Raw genomic sequence first — 20,708 nt, forward strand, 5'->3', positions numbered from 1 at the left:
TGACGCGCTTCAGTGCCTCCAACTGCTAAATCGCCTTGGTCTTTTTGGGGTTGGCTTCCACTCCACGTTGAGATACAAAGAACCCGAGAAGCTTGCCGGACGGGACGCCAAACACGCACTTCTCAGGATTGAGCTTCAAGTTGATCTTGCACAGATTTGCAAATGTCTTCTAAATCTCTGATCAGGAAATCCTGGTGCCTAGTTTTGAGTACTATATCATCCATATAGGCTTCCAGATTTCTGTCTAGCTGGGAACCAAAACCAATTTGCACAGTCCTTGCAAATTTTTCTCCGGCACTCTTTAATCCGAAAGGCACCACTGGTACAACGAGGTGCTATACAAACGGTTTTTAATCCCTTTCTGCGACGACATTTTGAACCGTCGCTAAGTGAGTGTGTGTGACAGGGGGTCCTTCCCACACGACCCAGAAACCGTCGGGGATAGGGAGGCATTATGCAGAGGCCTTGCCAAATGTAATCGTATGCGATGCAACGCACACTAAATTCTTTCACATGTGCGGGATCGGTGATTAAATGTTTCTAATGACGCAGTGAAACCAAACGGTGTGTCGTAATGGACCGTTTGGGAAAGAGTATGTAAGGCACACGGGCCAACATATGAACTGTGTGTGATACGTGCCCCATCGCACATGAGTTTTCTGCAGAACTCGTCTGCCATGCAAGACTCCACCGCACACATTTCCGAACAATTACCGTGTGCAATAATGTTCTATCATAAATGGTTCAGGAGCCCCTTCACACACATACAAGTGCTGCAGACCGTTTGTGATTTGTTGTGTATCACCGACGGTTGCGGTAAGAGTGACGTGTGCTTTTCGTTTGGGATCCCACATGTTTGCTGAAAAATTTACGGCTGAGATTGTATTTTACATTGGGCAAGGTTTACTCCGAGCTCTCGTGTGCGATAATGTGGTATCAAAAGCTGTTCCGGAGCCCCTACGCACACGTAGTAGTGCTGCAAATCGTCTGCGATCTCCTGTGTATCATCGACGATTCCGCTATGATTGACGTACGCTTTCTGATGTGGATCGCACACACTCATTTAGTTGAACCGTGTGCGGAGCAATTGCCAGGTTAAAGAAAAAATATCCCATATGAATCGCCATGCAAAAAGAAAATTCGCCACAATATGCAATTGAACAAATAGTTGCCACAGGAAGAACATTCATCAGATTGGTATCTATGATTAAGTGTGTCAAATAATATGATTATGTGTATCAACAAATACTATGATTAAGTGTATCAAATACTATGATTATGTGCTTGTTGCCGAGGACACTAAATTTTTTTGTACATAATTTGTCACATATTTGTCCTGTTCGGAACAACCTAACCGGTGTTAGATGTATTTTTTTCTTTAGACAGAAATAGAAAGAGGTTTATTTAGAAGCTTGAACATTTGACTAGCGTAAGAAAAGGTATTTGTAGACTATGGGATACATTTTCCGAAAATAACGGATTTCGGTATGTTACCAGAGAAACGATCTTGTGCTGTAGAGGTAGTCCCCTCTTGAATAGGTTCCCTGGTTTAGTTTCTACAATGCGAGCACACTACAAATGAAGATGAATTTTGACAACATCAATTATTGAACCAGATATGAATGCAAATTAATTTGAACATCATAGAATTCAATACCTATCCATGAATTACTAAAGACGCGTCAGATCCGGAGCGTTTGTTGAGTCTCGGAGAGAATCCATGTAATAAACTATGTTCTTGTTTGGAACAATGAATAACAAGATCCAGTGATTGCTACATATTAAGAAAGCCATGAACTTATGAATTATGTCGAAATCTAAAAGACAATCAGTGTATGTGTGGTTGTTTATTTGACTTATCGTTTATGATATGGCCAGAGAAATGATTCTGCATGGGACATGTTTTCGAATATACGGGCGACCGTGTTAATGGCCCACTCCCGTTCATCCTTACTGTGTAATGTTGTGCCATTTTCTTATGCAGGATCTATGAAATACACACTCTCCCTTTTTCTTCTCTGCGCGTTCAATCCCTTGAGAGGAATAAGATGCAGTTAGCTGTTTATTTTACAGCCTTGTATGGAGAAGTTGATCAGACTTTGTTAAGTACTTACAAAATCAGGCATCTAACAAGAGTGGCATCGAGCTCGTTGAAGTTGAAGAAGAGATGTAAGTCCTCTAAACTCACACTGATGGAACCAACATCATGTCGGAAATGATCTCTGCTGTAGCAGACTAGCAGAACATGATGACCTGCTAACATTTGATCCATGCAATATTGATGTAACTCGCGGCAACTGGAGTTGCACTCATCAAAGTATTCACCAACAAGAAATGGCTGGCCATGGACGTAATTGCGTGCTTCAAGTATGTCTGCTTTATTTTTAGCAAGCAGCAAAGCTATTTCTGCATCATCCATGCCATCAGAAATAATATTACTCTCCGATTCGAACAACTTGCTGTTAATTTGGTTCTGGGCGATGAGTGCTTTAAGTAAGAGGCAATCGTTCTCTTTCCTCTTTGCTCTCGGGGCGCGCTTCCTCACGGGTGCAGCCTTTTTGCCCGCTTCCTTCTTGGTACTTGGAGCACTTCTGGTGCAAGGTCTGGATGGCTGAAAGGCAGGATACCGAGCAGACAGTAAAGCTTTGATGGACTGCTTAGCAGACAGTTTAGCTATGCCGGACTGCTGAGCTGGCGGTGCGGCTGCGACAGACTACTGGGCTGTAGGAGCAGAGGCATCGGACCGCGTATTTCAGGTCTCTGTGCTATATTCAAGCCATATTTGGCATTTACTGTGCATTTTGGCATATAAATAACATCCTAGCCGGAACATTATGTGCTGATGAAAGGGATGATGATTGCTGTTCGATCTGGGAGCATCCAACGGTGCAGACGTACGATCCGTGGGGTTTGGGTTCTGGCCAATCAGAACGAACGACTCAGATCGCACGCGTAGCGGGGGGGGGGGGGGGGGGGGACCGGCCACGGTTTGGTCGCAACTACACGTGGGTGTTAGCAAGATCATTTGTGTGTCGCTTTGCAAGTTTTCATTCATTGTCCGAGAAACGGGGAAATTTTCAAATAGTTCGGCCGCAGGGTGCGGCCAGAGGCGTGGGCCTTGTTGCTATTTTAATTACAAGAAATGCATATAGAGTCCGTAAATAACGAAAATCGATGTGTCACCGTGGCGTGCTCTCAGGATCCCATGGAAACATTTTGGTAAAGTTTAGCACAAGTTTTGATGCTCTGATACGTCTCGAACGTATCTATAATTTTTGATTGCTTCATGCTATATTATATTCTGTTTTGGATGATTAATGGGCTTTGTTATACACTTTTATATTATTTTTGGGACTAACCTATTAACCGGAGGCCCAGCCCAAATTGCTGTTTTTTGCCTATTTCAGAGTTTCGCAGAAAAAGAATATCAAACGGAGTCCAAACGGAATGAAACCTTCGGGAACGTGATTCTTGGAACGATGGCAACAATACCCTCGTGGGCCCCATGTTGCTACACCCCCAGGCGCGCCCTCCACCCTCGTGGGCCCCAAGTTGCTCCACCGACGTACTCCTTCCTCCTATATATACCTACGTACCCCCAAACGATCAGATACGGAGCCAAAAACCTAATTCCACCGCCGCAACCTTCTGTTCCCACGAGATCCCATCTTGGGGCCTGTTCCAGAGCTCCGCTGGAGGGGGCATCGATCACGGAGGGCTTCTACATCAACACCATAGCCCCTCCAATGAAGTGTGAGTAGTTTACCTCAGACCTTCGGGTCCATAGTTAGTAGCTAGATGGCTTCTTCTCTCTTTTTGGATCTCAATACAATGTTCTCCCCCTCTCTCGTGGAGATCTATTTAATGTAATCTTCTTTTTGTGGTGTGTTTGTTGAGATCGATGAATTGTGGGTTTATGATCAAGTTTATCTATGAACAATATTTGAATCTTCTCTGAATTCTTTTATGTATGATTGGTTATCTTTGCAAGTCTCTTCAAATTATCAGTTTGGTTTGGCCTACTAGATTGATCTTTCTTGCAATGGGAGAAGTGCTTAACTTTGGGTTCAATCTTGCGGTGTCCTTTCCCAGTGACAGCAGGGGCAGCAAGGCACGTATTGTATTGTTGCCATCGAGGATAACAAGATGTGGTTTATATCATATTGCATGAGTTTATCCCTCTACATCATGTCATCTTACTTAAAGCATTACTCTGTTCTTTTGAACTTAATACTCTAGATGCATGCTGGATAGCGGTCGATGTGTGTAATAATAGTAGTAGATGCAGGCAGGAGTCGGTCTACTTGTCACGGACGTGATGCCTATATACATGATCATACCTAGATATTCTCATAACTATGCTCAATTCTATCAATTGCTCAACAGTAATTTGTTCACCCACCGTAATACTTATGCTCTTGAGAGAAGCCACTAGTGAAACCTATGGCCCCCGGGTCTATTTTCCATCATATTAATCTTCCAACACTTAGCTATTTTTATTGCCTTTAATTTTACTTTGCATATTTATTATAAAAATACCAAAAATATTATCTTATCATATCTATCAGATCTCACTTTCGTAGGTGACCGTGAAGGGATGACAACCCCTTTATTGCGTTGGTTGCGAGGTTTTTATTTGTTTGTGTAGGTGCGAGGGACTTGAGCGTGGCCTCCTACTGGATTGATACCTTGGTTCTCAAAAACTGAGGGAAATACTTACGCTACTTTACTGCATCACCCTTTCCTCCTCAAGGGAAAACCAACGCAGTGCTCAAGAGGTAGCAAGAAGGATTTCTGGCGCCGTTGCCGGGGAGTCTACGCAAAAGTCAACATACCAAGTACCGATCACAAACTCTTATCTCCCGCATTACATTATTTGCCATTAGCCTCTCATTTTCCTCTCCCCCACTTCACCCTTGCCGTTTTATTCGCGCTCGCCTTTTCGCTCGCCTCTTTTTCGCTCGCTTCTTTTTTGCTCGTGTGTTGGATTGCTTGCTTGTCACGATGGCTCAAGATAATACTAAATTGTGTGACTTTACCAATACCAACAACAATGATTTTCTTATCACTCCGATTTCTCCTCTTACCGATACTGAATCTTGTGAAATTAATGCTGCTTTGTTGAATCTTGTCATGAAAGATCAATTCACCGGCCTTCCTAGTGAAGATGCCGCTACCCATCTAAATAGCTTCATTGATTTGTGTGATATGCAAAAGAAGAAATATGTGGACAATGATATTGTTAAATTGAAGCTATTTCCTTTTTCTCTTAGAGATCGTGCTAAAGCTTGGTTTTCGTCTTTGCCTAAAAATAGTATTGATTCTTGGAATAAGTGCAAAGATGCTTTTATCTCTAAGAATTTTCCTCCCGCTAAGATCATCTCTCTTAGAAATGATATTATGAATTTTAAGCAACTTGATCATGAACATGTTTTACAAGCTTGGGAGAGGATGAAATTAATGATACGTAATTGCCCTACACATGGTTTGAATTTGTGGATGATTATAGAAAACTTTTTTGCCGGATTGAATTTTGCTTCTAGAAATCTTTTAGATTCGGCCGCGGGAGGCACTTTTATGGAAATCACTTTAGGAGAAGCTACTAAACTCCTAGATAATATTATGGTTAATTATTCTCAATGGCACACTGAAAGATCTACCATTAAAAAGGTGCATGCGATAGAAGAAATTAATGTTTTGAGTGGAAAGATGGATGAACTTATGAAATTATTTGCTAATAAAAGTGTTTCTTCTGATCCTAATGATATGCCTTTGTCTACTTTGATTGAAAATAATAATGAATCTATGGATGTGAATTTTGTTGGTAGGAATAATTTTGGTAACGACGTGTATAGAAGAAACTTTAATCCTAGGCCGTATCCTAGTAATCCCTCTAATAATTATGGTAATTCCTACAACAATTCTTATGGAAATTTAATAAGATGCCCTCTGAATTTGAGACTAGTGTTAAAGAATTTATGAATTCGCAAAAGAATTTCAATGCTTTGCTTGAAGAAAAATTGCCTAAGATTGATGAATTGGCTAGGAACGTTGATAGAATTTCTCTTGATGTTGATTCTTTGAAACTTAGATCTATTTCACCTAAGCATGATATCAATGAGTCTCTAAAAGCCATGAGAATTTCCTTTGATGAGTGCAAAGAAAGAACCGCTAGGATGCGTGCTAAGAAAGATTGCTTTGTGAAGGCATGTTCTTCTAATTTTTATGAGAATAAAGATGAAGATCTAAAAGTTATTGATGTGTCCCCTATTAAATCTTTGTTTTCCGATATGAATCTTGATAATGATGGGACTGAATATGAGCCACCTTTACCTAGAAGGCGTCCCAAAAATTCGGAGTTTTTAGATCTTGATGCAAAAATTGGTAAAAGTGGGATTGAAGAGATGAAAACTCTAGATATTAATGAACCCACTATTTTGGATTTCAAGGAATTTAATTATGATAATTGCTCTTTGATAGATTGTATTTCCTTGTTGAAATCCATGCTAAATTCTCCACATGCTTATAGTCAACATAAAGCTTTTACTAAACATGTCGTTGATGCTTTGATGCAATCTTATGAAGAGAAACTTGAGTTGGAAGTTTCTATCCCTAGAAAACTTTATGATGAGTGGGAACCTACTATTAAAATTAAAATTAAAAATCATGAATGCTATGCTTTGTGTGATTTGGGTGCTAGTGTTTCCACGATTCCAAAAACTTTGTGTGATTTGCTAGGTTTCCGTGAATTTGATGATTGTTCTTTGAACTTGCACCTTGCGGATTCCACCATTAAGAAACCTATGGGAAGAATTAATGATGTTCTTATTGTTTCAAATAGGAACTATGTGCCCATAGATTTTATTGTTCTTGACATAGATTGCAATCCTTCATGTCCTATAATTCTTGGTAGACCTTTCCTTAGAACGATTGGTGCAATTATTGATATGAAGGAAGGAAATATTAGATTCCATATTACCTTAAAGAAAGGCATGGAACACTTTCCTAGAAATAAAATTAAACTACCATATGAGTCTATTATGAGAGCCACTTATGGATTGCCTACCAAAGATGGCAATACCTAGATCTATCCTTGCTTTTATGCCTAGTTAGGGGCGTTAAACGATAGCGCTTGTTGGGAGGCAACCCAATTTTATTTTTAGTTTTTGCTTTTTGCTTCTGTTTAGGAATAAATCTTTGATCTAGCCTCTGGTTAGATTTGTTTTTATGTTTTAATTAGTGTTTGTGCCAAGTTAAACCTATAGGATCCTCTTGGATGATAGTTATTTGAGCTTGCTGAAAATTTCGGAAACTTTCTGTTCACGAAAAAAATTATTAAAAATCACCATAACGTGATAAAATATTGATTCCAATTGCAGCAGATCAATAAAAAAATTGTCTAGGTCTTCCTATTTTGGTAGATTTTTTGGAGTTCCAGAAGTTTGCGTTAGTTACAGATTACTACAGATTGTTCTGTTTTTGATAGATTCTATTTTTCGTGTGTTGTTTGCTTATTTTGATGAATCTATGGCTAGTAAAATAGTTTATAAACCATAGAGAAGTTGGAATACAGTAGGTTTAACACCAATATAAATCAATAATGAGTTCATTACAGTACCTTGAAGTGGTGTTTTGTTTTCTTTTGCTAACGGAGCTCACGAGATTTTCTGTTAAGTTTTGTGTTGTGAAGTTTTCAAGTTTTGGGTAAAAGATTTGATGGATTATGGAACAAGGAGTGGCAAGAGCCTAAGCTTGGGGATTCCCATGGCACCCCAAGATAATCTAAGGACACCAAAAAGCCAAAGCTTGGGGATGCCCCGGAAGGCATCCCCTCTTTCGTCTACTTCCGTCGGTAACTTTACTTGGAGCTATATTTTTATTCACCACATGATATGTGTTTTGCTTGGAGTGTCTTGTATGATTTGAGTCTTTGCTTTTTAGTTTACCACAATCATCTTTGCTGTACACAACTTTTGAGAGAGACACACATGATTCGGAATTTATTAGAATACTCTATGCGCTTCGCTGATATCTTTTGAGCTATATAGTTTTTGCTCTAGTGCTTCACTTATATCTTTTAGAGCACGGCGGTGGTTTTGTTTTATAGAAACTATTATTCTCTCATGCTTCACTTATATTATTTTGAGAGTCTTAAACAGCATGGTAATTTGCTTAAATAGGAAAATTAATCCTAATATGCTAAGTATTCAAGACTAGTAAAAACTTTCTTATGAGTGTGCTGAATACTAAGAGAAGTTTGATGCTTGATGATTGTTTTGAGATATGTAGGTAGTGATATTAAAGTTGTGCTAGTTGAGTAGTTGTGAAATTGAGAAATACTTGTGTTGAAGTTTGCAAGTCCCGTAGCATGCACGTATGGTAAACGTTATGTAACAAATTTGAAACATGAGGTGTTCTTTGATTGTCTTCCTTATGAGTGGCGGTCGGGGACGAGCGATGGTCTTTTCCTACCAATATATCCCCCTAGGAGCATGCGCGTAGTGCTTGGTTTTTGATGACTTGTAGATTTTTGCAATAAGTTTGTGAGTTCTTTATGACTAATGTTGGGTCCATGGATTATACGCACTCTTACCCTTCCATCATTGGTATCCTCTTCGGTACCGTGCATTGCCCTTTCTCACATTGAGAGTTGGTGCAAACTTCACCGGTGCATCCAAACCCCGTGATATGATATGCTATGTCACACATAAACCTCCTTATATCTTCCTCAAAACAGCCACCATACCTACCTATTATGGCATTTCCATAGCCATTCCGAGATATATTGCCATGCAACTTTCCACCGTTCCGTTTATCATGACACGTTCATCATTGTCATATTGCTTTGCATGATCATGTAGTTGACATCGTATTTGTGGCAAAGCCACCGTTCAAATTTTTTCATAAATGTCACTCTTGATTCATTGCCTATCCCGGTATATCGCCGGAGGCATTCATATAGAGTCATACTTTGTTCTAGTATCGAGTTGTAATCATTGAGTTGTAAATAAATAGAAGTGTTATGATCATCATTCATAGAGCATTGTCCCACTAAAAAAAGAGAAAGGCCAAATAAAAAAAGAAGGCCCAAAAAAAGGGACAATGCTACGATCCTTTTTTCCACACTTGTGCTTCAAAGTAGCACCATGATTTTCATGATAGAGAGTCTCTTGTTTTGTCACTTTCATAGACTAGTGGGAATTTTTCATTATAGAACTTGGCTTGTATATTCCAACAATGGGCTTCATCAAATGCCCTAGGTCTTCATGAGCAAACAAGTTGGATGCACACCCTCTTAGTTTCTTTTGTTGAGCTTTTATGCATTTATAGCTCTAGTGCATCTGTTGCATGGCAATCCCTACTCCTTGCATTAACATCAATCGATGGTCATATCCATAGCCCGTTGATTAGCCGTGTTGATGTGAGACTTTCTCCTTTTTTGTCTTCTCCACATAACCCCCATCATTATACTCTATTCCACCCATAGTGCTATATCCATTGCTCACGCTCATGTATTGCGTGAAGGTTGAAAAAGTTTGAGATTACTAAAGTATGAAACAATTGCTTGGCTTTTTATCGGGGTTGTGCAGAGCATTCTTGTGTGACGAAAATGGAGCATAACTATACTATATGATTTTGTAGGGATGAACTTTCTTTGGCCATGTTATTTTGAGAAGACATAATTGCTTAATTAGTATGCTTGAAGTATTATTGCTTTTATGTCAATATTAAACTTTTATCTTGAATCTTTCGGATCTGAATATTCATACCACAATTAAGAGGGCTACATTAAAAATTTATGCCAAATAGCATTCCACATCAAAAATTCTGTTTTTATCATTTACCTACTCGAGGACCAGTAGGAATTAAGCTTGGGGATGCTTGATACGTCTCCAACGTCTCTATAATTTTTGATTGCTTCATGCTATATTGTATTCTGTTTTGGATGATTAATGGGCTTTGTTATACACTTTTATATTATTTTTGGGACTAACCTATTAACCGGAGGCCCAGCCCAAATTGTTGTTTTTTTGCCTATTTTAGAGTTTCGCAGAAAAAGAATATCAAACGGAGTCCAAACGGAATGAAACCTTCGGGAACGTGATTTTTGGAACAAACGTGATCCAGAGGACTTGGAGTCTACGTCAAGAAATCAACTAGGAGAGCACGAAGCAGGGGGCGTGCCTACACCCCTAGGCACGCCCTCCACCCTCGTGGGGCCCATGTTGCTCCACCGACGTACTTCTTCCTCCTATATATACCTACATACCCCCAAACCAACAGAAGCATCCACGAAAACCTAATTCCACCGCCGCAACCTTCTGTACCCATGAGATCCCATCTTGGGGCCTTTTCCGGCGTCCTACCGGAGGGGGCATTGATCACGGAGGGCTTCTACATCAACACCATAGCCTCTCCGATGATGTGTGAGTAGTTTACCTCAGACCTTCGGGTCCATAGTTATTAGCTAGATGGCTTCTTCTCTCTCTCTGGATCTCAATACAAAGTTCTCCACGATTCTCGTGGAGATCTATTCGATGTAATTTTCTTTTGCGGTGTGTTTGTTGAGACCGATGAATTGTGGGTTTATGATCAAGTTTATCTATGAACAATATTTGAATCTTCTCTGAATTCTTTTATGTATGATTGGTTATCTTTGCAAGTCTCTTCGAATTATCAGTTTGGTTTGGCCTACTAGATTGATCTTTCTTGCAATGGGAGAAGTGCTTAACTTTGGGTTCAATCTTGCGGTGTCCTTTCCCAGTGACAGCAGGGGCAGCAAGGCACGTATTGTATTGTTGCCATCGAGGATAACAAGATGTGGTTTATATCATATTGCATGAGTTTATCCCTCTACATCATGTCATCTTACTTAAAGCATTACTCTGTTCTTTTGAACTTAATACTCTAGATGCATGCTGGATAGCGGTCGATGTGTGTAATAATAGTAGTAGATGCAGGCAGGAGTCGGTCTACTTGTCACGGACGTGATGCCTATATACATGATCATACCTAGATATTCTCATAACTATGCTCAATTCTATCAATTGCTCAACAGTAATTTGTTCACCCACCGTAATACTTATGCTCTTGAGAGAAGCCACTAGTGAAACCTATGGCCCCCGGGTCTATTTTCCATCATATTAATCTTCCAACACTTAGCTATTTTTATTGCCTTTAATTTTACTTTGCATATTTATTATAAAAATACCAAAAATATTATCTTATCATATCTATCAGATCTCACTTTTGTAAGTGACCGTCAAGGGATTGACAACCCCTTTATTGCGTTGGTTGCGAGGTTTTTATTTGTTTCTGTAGGTGCGAGGGACTTGAGCGTGGCCTCCTACTGGATTGATACCTTGGTTCTCAAAAACTGAGGGAAATACTTACGCTACTTTACTGCATCACCCTTTCCTCTTCAGGGGAAAACCAACGCAGTGCTCAAGAGGTAGCATGCTCACACCTTCCAAATCGGAGCATCTCACAAGAAGGATCATAGTTTCCCAAATGAGATGTGACTCTTCAGACTCCAATCGTCGGTGACTACACCGATCCGCCTCGGATTTTTTTCACGGTAAAAAATCATGGATATACCCTAGGTTTGATTTTTTGGCCCATTTTCAGGTCTCGTCTGCTATATTTAAGTCATTTTTTGCCTTTACCTTCAATTTAGTGCATATAAAATCAAAACCCTACTACACCTACATGTCGGTGTTAGTTAGCAAAGAAGGTGTACAAATCATTTGTGTGTCGCTTTGCGAGCTTTCATCCATTGTCCGAGAAGCGAGGAGAAGTTTCAAACATTTTGGCAGCGAGGTGCGACCACTAGCGTAGGCCTAGTTGGTATTTTAATTACAGGAGATTCAGATGGAGTCCGGACATCATCAAAATCGGCGTGTGCCCGTGGCGTGCTCTCATGACCCCGTGGAAAATATTTGGTGAAGTTTGGCACAAGTTATGGTGATCGCTCCTTAGAAACCGGAGCATCTCACAAGAAGGATCATGGTTTCCAAAAGAAGACATGTTAATTCAATCTCAAGTGGCCGGTGACTTCATCGTTTGGCCTCATAAAAATTTTCATGGTACGCAATCAACATTATACCACGGGTTTGATTTTCTGGCACATTTCAGGTATCGTTTGCTATATTTAAGACATTTTTTGAATTTAACGTGCATTTTGTGCATATAAATAAAATTGCAACTAAAACTGCATGTGATGTCGAAAGGGATGAGGATTGCCGTTCGATCAACGAGCATCCAACGGTGCAGACGTACGATCCGTGGGGTTTGGGTTCTGGCCAATCAGAACGCACGACTCAGATCGCGCGCGCGACCGTGGGGGGCATCGGCCACGGTTTAGTAGGCACACGACTTTCGTGAGTGAACCGTGTGCAATTTGAAAACATTTACATGGACAACAACATATTTTTGTTTGAATGAAAACATGAGTTCATCGTTTCGCCTCGAATTTTTTTGATGGTAGGAAATCACCATTGTACCCTATGGTTCGATTTTCTGGTGCATTTGAGATCCCATTTGCTATATTTGAGTCATGTTTTGCATTTACCATGCATATATATAGTTATTCTTCACCGCCCTCTATTTTAACATCAATACACCGTATTTTTACGTTCTGTAAATTTGCTCTTACTTCATACGTAAGAAGAGAACGTAAAAAAATTATAATCACGGTAAAAAATATTTTATGTTACCTAAAATTACAAATGTAAAAGCATAAGGTAAAATATACATAAAATGCAAATTTTCTAGACTTAAAACCTATATTTTTGTTTTCTTATGCCAAATTTTACGTAGTAAAATCGATATGAATGTATACGAAGTGTAATTTATATTTGAAACGATTGTAAGACTACCTCGGGTGAAAAATAACGTATTCTGCTCCCTGGGTGATAAATAGTATTACTATATATATATATATATATATTATACACACATACATACATCTGGGCTATTCTGTTTCGCGTAACAGAATATTATTCTGTTACCCTACATGAACTGATGGTTTCAGGCGATAGTACTGATGATTTCCATCTCATCGAACTGATCGTCTTTTCATCGGAATGGGGTGTGTAATATATCGTTGGAAAGCTCTTGACACCTACATTACAAATATATATAACTGTTTTTGCAAAATCATCACGGTTTAAGAGCAGTTTTGGAAAAACCATTTTTTTCAAAATTGAAAACGCGAATTGTATTTTGGACTGAATTTTTAAACGGTTTCTCAGAATTGAGCAAATAAGATGGCATTGGAAAGATGGTGAAAATCCGCTTCTTCCATATATCTATTGTTTTTTCAAATTCTATACAATTTAAAAGTAATTTGAAAAACTGTGAAATTCTAGGTGAAATGTATTTTCGTGTTTTTTTGCAAATGGTTTGTCGGATTGACGCAAATGATACAATGTTGGAAAGCTATGGAAAATGCACAACTTTTTTTGTATAGAAATGTTTTTATAATTCCTTACGGTTTAAACTCGAATTCGAATACGGTCAAATTTGATTTTGAATATGATTTTTTTTAAAGTTTGTCGAAATGGGGCAAACAATATAACGTTGGAAAGATATCGAAAATGCGAAACTTAGTCATGTTGAATATTTTCTGAAATTTGCAACCGTTGAAGAGTAATTCTTAATACGGTGAGACCCATCGCATTGTTTTTTGGTCAAAAAATAGAGTACTCGTACTAATCTATTTGTGTGTTTGTACTGAGGTATTTTTTTCCCGAAAAAAGAGTACTTGAACGGATGTCTGTATGGTTTTTGTACTGAGCGTGTTTTCACATACTAGACTTTTCTCTGTATTTTTGGTATAATTTTCCTCATAACTTCTCAATGGTATCATCATGCCCGAACTTGCATAGTTTATACCATTAAACTGAATGCTTTTTTTTAATAAAATGAAAATGTTTTGTGTTTTCTTTTGAACTCAACATTGTTTTGCGACGATATGCTGGACTTCTCCCATTTTACCACTTGAACTTTTACCATTTTGAATTTCCATGGTTTTTTTTGTTTGAGCATTTTTCCCAAACTTGATGTCGTGTTCAACTTTTTTCTGTACTTATATGCTAGTAATAATAGAACATATCCTTTACAATTTTTTGTCCATTCGTGGACATCAACCAAAATAGGCAGGAGAGAGCACTATGAACTGATCATTGTTTTTGACCGAACTATTGTGTTCTTTTCCAAGAACTGAACATGTAATACATATTGAACGGCCACACATGTATGATATAATGAACTGTAGGTGATGAGGACATCAATACCATTGTTACACCCACAGCCCCTACTGCTATACATACTGGACCAATTACTAGAGCTCGCGCACGCCAATTAAATTATCAGGTACTTTCGTTTCTTGGTAATGATTCTAATGTTCATGAGAATATGATGCTGCCTAAATTGCAGTTTTGCTTACAAATGAAGGGCCTGGCATGGCTAAGAGGGATGAACACTGGAGCAAGACCAAGCATGGAGATGATGGCATGCGCAAGGGGAACAAGAACGGAGTTACAAGTGATGATTTCAGGACTTTGAAGCCACCATATGGAGTGCATGAAGCCTTGGACAAAATATACAAGATGCCACTTCATAAATTTCGTCCAGAGGCTATTCTAGGTGCTGCATCACCTTATTATTGGGACAGACCCATGTAATTTTGAAATACTTAAGTATAGGCTGTTTTTAGAGTCCGTATGTGTGGGGAAACAAGAGTTAGGGTTGGTTTCGGACCCCTCCTCCAAGGGCCACGAAATTCCCCCCTCTTCCTCCATACATACAACCCTTAGGGCGTCGTTTAGACTTTGGGTTTTGTTTAGATTAAAAGTTTGCTATAGCTGCAACTTCGCGTACTTTGTTTGTGTTCAACGACCAGATCAAGATGTCACAGAATCCCACCTTCATTAATAAAGCTTTCCTCTTATATTCGCAATATCCTAATTGCAATCTTAGTTTCTTGCTTGTTCTTCGTTTGCTCACAGGAAATAGACCCTCGTGGTCAGGTTGATTGGGCTCCGACGTGGTCAATAACCCCTCGGAAGTTGGTTTAGCGATTACTAAGGCGCGACGTCTTCGCACGTTCGTAGTCAGACCGTCAAAATCGACTCCCTCAGAAAACGATAGCTATCTCATCGAAACATCAGGACACCTTCGCCTCTATCAAGTGGTATCAGATTTCCAGGTTGCTCGGTGAGATTTTACAGTTTTTTGTAGTTTAGATCGAGTCTGTTCTTCATACCTACATTCCACAAAAAAGCCACAAAAAAAATTAAGGTTAGTTCATCATATCCAAACCAATCTGAGCCATTGCATAATCTTTTTTGTATTTGCGTTGTTGAATTTGCGGTTGCATCGTCGTGTCAAGTTGCTAGTCTTAGCGTCTAGTTCTTTAGAGTTTCGAGTTCTGTTCACAAGTCGTCACACCGCTGCTGCACCATCATCATTGCCCTGCCATATACCACCACCGCTTATCCGTTTCTTCTCTGCGTCCATATACCACCACCGATCCGAGTCCATATACCACCACCGCTCTGAGTCCATATACCACCACCAATCCGAGTCCATATACCACCACTGATCCAAGTCCATAAACCACCACCAATCCGAGTTCATATACCACCACCAATCCGAGTCCACATATACCACCGTCATATACCATCACCAGTCCGAGTTCCACCAGATTCATCTCCGCCACCAGTCCTAGTTCGAGTCCAGTGTTTGTTCCTTTATTTTCGAGTTCCAGAGCACGCGCTACTACGACTCGTGAACAAGTCGGATTCCCCAACTTCCGTCCTACCCGTACAAGAAAAATAGTTCTAGTTTAAAAAAAACTAAGTCTAGAAAATTCTGGCTAGGCAGTTTTTAGACCATTTGTAGACTTTTTTGAAAAAATTTGTTGCGGAGCAAAAAAAGGAAAAAAGTGAAAAAAAGATTTTTTTTTTAAGAGTGTGCTCCTCCGTTGTTTACGTGCAGCCCCGTGTTTTTGTTAGTGTTCTAGGCTCGCGTCTCTAGCACGGTCTAGCCTAGGACCAGCACAGTACCATCGTTGAGCATTTGTTCAACTTTGCATCTCTGAATTGATTATTGCTGACATTTTTGCTTAAGTGCATCTAGTGCCCCTTAGTGATTTTGGTGTATTGAAGACTTATAGGTTAAGGGACTAATACGTTTGTGAGTGTACACATGACTATAATTCTATGAGGAGTTTGATATTTACAGAGAAAGTCGACCCCTAAAAATGAAGTTCTTCAACTGAAGACTTTGGATTTCTGAACACTTTCTAAAGACTTTGAAAGTGAAGAAATTGGTGTGACCTTGAAGACTTGGTATTCATTCGAGGAACATGAAGCGTGAAGACTTTTGTTTTCGTAGTTTCATTTTCTCTTTCTTGAGTCATAGGAAACACCATACTGTTAAAGGGGGTCGAGAAAATACTAAGGAAAATTTTCCATGTGATGCTCAACTGAAAATCCTACACCTACCAATCCCTTCGAGTGAAACCATTGGAAATCTCATACAGTTCAGCCATATTCTTCAGTGACAGGGACGAAGTTCTTCTGGTCTCTGAGGAATTTGTTCTGACTGAGGAGTTAGGAATTCGCCAGTGCGGATTACCTACACAGTGAGGAACTTGATAGCCCTGAGGAATTTGATACTCAAATTTCCGACCGTTGCTGTGCTACGTGCCAGCTGTCCCAAAATATCTACCCACCTAACGGTCATATCATTGAAGGGCATTTATGTCTTATCATGTCGGGCTGCTCCCTAGGCTATAAATAGCCGCCCCCTACAACCACTAGCTGGTTGGCTGCTCCGAGAGAAACTGACACTTGTCATTTGAGAGCATCCCATCCTCCGAGGACTTTGAGCGAAAATCATCGAGTGAGGAAAACCCAAACCCAAACACCTACAAACCCAAAGTGATTGAGCATCACTGAAGAGATTGATCCTGCGTGGATCCGACGCTTGTTACCTTTGAAGACTGTGCTTCTTCCAGACGGTTAGGCGTCATGGTCTAGAGCATCCAAGAGGAATTGTGGATGGCCGAGTGACCGAGTTTGTGAAGGTTCGGAAGTCACCTGAAGACTTACCACGAGTGATTGGGAGAGGTCTGTGTGACCTTAGCTCAAGGAGAATACGGTGAGGACTGTGTGTCCTCAGGTTTAAATACCTTGCCGCTCCAACCAGATGTACAACTGAGACAGCAGTTGGAACTGGTCTACCAAATCATTGTCTTCACCAAGCCTACTGGTTCTATTTCCTCAACTCTTTCATTTCCTCATAACTGTGTTGTGCACTTGTTCATATCTGTGTTTGAAGACTTTGACTGAAGACTTTCTCAATTTCCTCAGTTCAATTTCTTCAGTCTGTTTGTCTTCATCCTGTGTTATCCCGTGATTACGCTTTCTGTACTCTGTGCTTGCCTTCATTTCATCATGATGACCATGCTTGTGTTCTGTTATGTTTAATTTTGAGTACTTATTCCGCTGCAAGTAGTTCTTCGCTAAGGAATTTCCTCACCGGCAAATTCCTCAGTGAAGAATTCATAAAAATCGCCTATTCACCCCCCTATAGTCGATATAACGCACTTTCAATTGGTATCAGAGTAAGGTACTCCCTTGTTCTATGTGATTTTGGTTTAACCGCCTGGAGTTTTAGTTATGTCGACCACAGGAATGAAGACTATGTCATGCCCCATCTTTGACGGTCACGAGTATCCCAAGTGGAAGGCCATGATGAAGAAGCGCCTCATGGCGATGAACAGCAAGCTGTGGACTGTCACTGAGATCGGTCTGACCGATCTGTGCAAGATGGCGGAAGCTGATGACATTCGCAAGTACACTCTTCTCAACCTCACGGCGAAGTACGCCATCTGCTCCTGTCTGTCTCAAAATCAGTTCAGGAACATCATGCATCTCGATCATGTGAACCTTATCTGGGACCGTCTCTCTGAGGTCTATGAAGGTCATTGAACCCGTCATGATCCTTGGTTTGAGGACTTCAAGGAATCTCTCAAAGCGATGACATTCGAACCAGAATCATCATCCTCTTCATCATGCCTTACGGCAAAAAGTGCTGAGGTAACTGAATGCTACCTATCCGAGTCTAGTGATGATGAATCTGGTGATGAATTTGGACCCAGCTATGTCAAACTTGCTTCCCTTGCCACTAAACAACAAAGAGCTTTGGAAAAAGTTCAATACATGCTAAATAAGAGCGATGATATGTTGGGTGAAGAAATGGATCAGTCAAAAGCTTTGGCTGAAAGTCTTCAGAGACTTCATACTAAGTATGACACCCTTCAAGATCAACATAACACTCTCTTGTCTAATCATGAGAAGCTTTCTTATGAATTTCTTCAAAGAAAGCAAGATCTTGAAAAGCTAAGAGTGAGTTATGAAGATCTTCATACGGAGCGCGATTCATTACTTGCTCAACAAATCAGCGCTGCTCAGGAAGAATTTGTTCCTCCATGTTTGAAATGCATTGAACGTGAATCTGCTAATTCTTCACTTGAATGTTCAAATGCTTCTAATTTTACAAATTCTTCACCTGCCTCTGCTATCACTAATTCCTCATCTGAGGACATTGCTAGTATCACTAACGATGCAGGGCTGAAGGAATTGTACATGACAAGCATGTACAAAAGCCTCAAAGGGCATCAGACTCTTTGTGATGTGCCTAAAAAGCGGATCCTCAACAGGAACCCTAAGAAAGAGGGTATTTCCTTTGAGAGGAAACTCAATGCTGATGGTACATATTGGAAGCCTCAGCAGTACCCCAAAACCTCATGGGTTGCTGCAATGGGACCTCCAATTGATCCATCTAATCTATTTGGCTTTACATGTGAATCTCCTCATTCTTCTGGTGAGTCATTTGACTCCAACTATAAACTGTTCAAAAATCAGAATGGTGAAGTATTTGCTAGATATGTTGGCACTAACTGCAGGAATGGTTCCCCTGTGAAGAAAAACTGGGTTCCCAAAAGGTGCCTTGAAAGTCTTCAGGTGAATGTCCTCATGACACCACCTGTGAAGAATAGGAACCCCATATCAAATTCTTCATATGGACCAAATTCTTCATATGGATCCAAGTCCTCATACGGACCGAATTCCTCACGTGGATCAAATTCCTCAAAAGGATCAAAGTCCTCACATGAATATCATCGTGCTAACAACTCTGTTTCGCAGGGAAGAGCTAAGGGCTATGAATATGAGCATTATTCTTCTAATCATTATGTTCATAAGTCCTCGAAGAATTTCTCTGCTTATTCATATGCTTACCCTAACTCCTCTTATCTGAAACGAAATGGCTTGGCTTCTATGCCACCTTTATCGTATGGAGCTCGCAGAGTGATGAACTCTTTGCCACCCCTTCAGATGTGGGTGGTGAAGAAAAAGAACTAATCTCTTTTGCAGGGTCAGGTCTCCAGACGTGCTCAAACGTTTGAAGAATTTTCTGGAGACCTGAAAGGTGCCTGATAGGACGCAGGCTAATCATGAAGAAATGAGCTTTCATTTCTCACGTCCTCACACTGCTTTATCTGTTCTATTACTTGATGAAATTGATCTGATGAATTGTGATGTCATATTCTTCACTGATGAAGTATATGAAGTTCGTAAGCTGCACTAATTCATCTGCAGGATGATCAACCCAAAGCCACTGAGTGGGTCCTCGATAGTGGATGTACAAATCACATGACTGGTGACAAGAATCTATTGATGGATGCTCCCTTATCTCCATCTCATCTGAAGCATATCATCTTCGCTGACAAAGGCAAAAGTCAGGTATTGGGTCTAGGTAAGGTTGCGATCTCAAAGGATCGACACATGGACAAAGTCATGCTTGTTGAGTCCTTAGGATACAACCTCATGTCTGTCTCAATGCTTTGTGATCTTGATATGGTTGTTGTCTTTGGCAAGTATCGTTGTGTTGTGGTTATGGAAGCTAACAATTCCAAAGTCTCCGAAGGCTTTAGGAGAGGAGACTTGTATATTGTTGATTTCTCTACAGGACCGCAACCAGCCGTGTGCCTACTTGCAAAAGCTTCAGAAGGCTAGCTATGGCATCGACGACTTGGTCATGCAGGCATGAGGAATTTGCACACGCTTGCGAAGAAGAAGCATGTCACTGGCATTGAGAATGTGAAATTCCTCAAGGATAACTTATGCGGAGCCTGTGAAGCTGGAAAGATGACAAAGGCTAAGCATCCAGCAAAAACTATCATGACCACTACTCGACCATTCGAATTGCTTCACATGGACCTCTTCGGTCCTAACCATTACTCAGCAGTCACAAATGATGCATCTCTCTATGGCTTTGTTATTGTTGATGATTACTCTCGTTACACATGGGTACACATTGTTACTTACAAACATGAAGTGCAGGAAGTCTTCAAACGATTTTCCTCGAGGGCTTCAACCAACTTCGGTGTGAAGATCAAGCACATCAGAAGTGACAATGGAACTGAGTTCAAGAATTCTGGTCTTGATGACTATCTTGATGAACTTGGTATTACTCATGAGTTATCTGCTCCTTATACTCCTCAGCAGAATGGCGTCGTGGAGCGCAAGAACAGAACTCTTGTTGAGATGGCTCGCACTATGCTTGATGAGTACAAGACGCCTCGTCACTTCTAGATTGAGGCAATTTATACTGCATGCCACATCATCAACAGG

Source organism: Aegilops tauschii, chromosome 4 (genome assembly GCF_002575655.3).
Source record: "Aegilops tauschii subsp. strangulata cultivar AL8/78 chromosome 4, Aet v6.0, whole genome shotgun sequence".
In the NCBI taxonomy this organism is placed as follows: Eukaryota; Viridiplantae; Streptophyta; class Magnoliopsida; order Poales; family Poaceae; genus Aegilops; species Aegilops tauschii.